The following is a 2,603-nucleotide window of genomic DNA, read 5'->3' as shown; positions in this document are numbered from 1 at the left end:
AGTAAATTGGATGCTTATCTTGCTGGGATCCTATGACCCCAGCTGACTTCCTGCCCTTTGGGCAGGGGGCTGGACTTGATGATCTCCCGAGGTCCCTTCCAGCCCTGATGATGTCTATGTCTATGTCTATGAAATATGTAGAGTAAACAGGGCAGTGATTTTGTCCTGCACATTAATCCTTCTGCACATGGCAGACTTCAAACTGCAATACATTACCCTCATTTTCTGTAGTTTCCAGGTGGTTTTCCATTAGTAAGCAGTCCTCATTTAGTCTTCTGATGCTAATTTGATATTTGGAAACATCATGTTTATGGTCCTGTATTTCTTTTTTAAGTAGCTGATTTTCATCTGTGTTGTTTCTGACAACAATTGATAACCTCTCCTAGTCTCTGTCCACACTGGCCAAATTAGTCTTCAAACAGTCAATTTCTGCTATTGCATTTCTAAGTTCAGTAAGGAGTTTCTCCTCGGCATAAACTTTATCTGATTGGACTTTCTCAAGCTCCTTCTGTTGCATTTGTCTCACATTAGCACATTCCTGCAATGTCATTTCAAGGTTAAACTTTTTTTCTTTAAGTGACTGCACTAATTGAAGAGTCTCCCATTCAGATTTTGTTACGTTTTCTTTGTCTTTCAGATGCTTTATTTCAATCTGATTTTGTACAAGTTCTTTTTCAAGCGAGGTTTTTTTCTTGCATAAGCTGGGATGTTTTTGTTTCTAGTTTCCGATTTGCTTCTCGTAAGACTGAAGATTCCTTTAGCAAAGAATCCAGTACCACAGTGAGTTTATCTTTTTCATCGGTAGCAGCAATCATATGTTCTTGAGTTTCTTGATTCTTAATTTTAAAGTCATCTAATGTTTGCCTCATACACTGGTTTTTAATACAGAGTTGGCTTCTCTCTTCTTGGAGAGTTTTCTTTTAGTTCTGAAATTCTTTACAGTTTTGTAACAACCTTTTCACTTTAATACCTTGCTCTCTTCTTCTGATTTAACTAACCTGCCTTTCATGTTTTGCTTTTCTTCAGCCAGAGCTTTAGTTTGCTTTTCATATTTTGAGCTTTTTTCTCAAATTATAATAGTATTATAATAGTAAGATGTTTCACTTCTGCCTTGGAAGTTATGTTTTCATTCTCAAAGAGTTGCAGCATTTTATTTTGCAAGTGTTCAGAATATTTGGCGGAATTTTGTAACACTTCAGTTTTTCCAGAGTACTCTGACACAGCTTTGATTTCACTGAATTTAGGATTTCCAGGCTCTAGTATTTGTTGGCTTAGTATATGCAGTTGGTCTTCTTTTTCTCTTTACAGTTGTTCTATGTGATCAAGCATTTGTAGCTTATTCTTTATTGTTCTGGAAAAGACATTGAACTGGAACCCTTTAACACCATTGTCAGTGCTATAAAATTTATTTTTCTTTTTGCTTTCAGCTTCTCCTTGGGTACTGCATGTACTTTTCAGGGCAAAATTCCAGAATGTTTCATGTTTAGAATCTTTATTAAATTCTTTATCAAGATTCAGATTATTTCCTTGAAGAGAAACCAGTGTAATATGTGATGTTTCTACTGTTTTTTCAGGTTCTGAAATTTTTATTGATTTTTTTTGAGTCCCCATTTAATTTCTTGCAAGATAAAAAAAGAGTTGATATTTTGGGCTCTTGTTTTAACATATAACCAGAATCATTATATTGACTACAGGAAACATTCTGAAGTTCAGTCGCATGTCCTAGTTTCTGTTCATCAGGCTTTTGGAGATCTTGTTTCAATTGTTTGGTAGAATAGTTAAAGTCTGTTAAATGAAATTCATCATTATATTCAAGGAAGTAATGGGAGCTTTAGGTTCATCCAAAATTAATTTATCATTAGCAGTAGTAATACTTTCAGCTCCCATACTAGAGCAAGGTAGAAAACATTTAGGTTTGGCAAAATCCCTCAAAAAATAATATTTTTTTAGAGTATTCATAGTTTTGATTTCAGTTGGTCCTAATTGTTTTTTGATCTTTCCAGCTGTTACAGTTTTTAGTGACATCTGATGAGAAATATTTACATAACTGACTGCATTTCCAAGGAAAATATTAGAATTTGCTTCCAGGGGCTTATTGGTGCAGTGTTTCTGACCATATTGAAATTCCTTCATAGAAAATGGTGATTGTGGACTCTGTAAACTAAAATAACCCAATAACAATCATTCTGTAAAAACTGTTGTTTACAATTGTAGAGGCAAAAGCCAGCCAAATGGTTGCCAAGTCTATGATGCATCTTGCAAAACTGTTCCCGATTATATATGCCAATACCATTTATCTCTAACATAAGGAAAGGAAAATGAACAAGGAGAGAATTGAGTATGTCAGTAAATTTAAGAAACCATATTATGAGCCATATTTCATTTAATTAGGTCTTTTGTTTTCTTCCTGAAGCCTACTAATATTTGTTAAGATGCTAAAATGTTTTTAGAGAGCAAAGGCCCTATCAGAACCTAGAGAGGGGAACCATTGCTTTAGAAAAAGGCCTATTCCATGGCCTGTTTTTTCCAGTGACCCTAATTGGAATAAGCCTAAAGTACTGACTTATCCCACTGAGTTCTCTGGGGACATTTGCAGCTGGGGA

At 34.9% G+C, this 2,603-nt stretch overlaps 1 pseudogene; it reads right to left on the bottom strand.

The window, feature by feature from the left end:
- Positions 1-126: 126 nt before the first annotated feature.
- On the bottom strand, positions 127-2,172 carry LOC109321859 (annotated as a pseudogene).
- Between the last annotated feature and the right edge of the window lie 431 nt (positions 2,173-2,603).

This window comes from Crocodylus porosus, unplaced genomic scaffold, assembly GCF_001723895.1.
Source record: "Crocodylus porosus isolate Cpor-Errol unplaced genomic scaffold, CroPor_comp1, whole genome shotgun sequence".
Lineage (NCBI taxonomy): Eukaryota > Metazoa > Chordata > Crocodylia > Crocodylidae > Crocodylus > Crocodylus porosus.
Note: the sequence above shows the minus strand (reverse complement) of the source record. Positions and strands in the feature narration are given on the sequence as shown.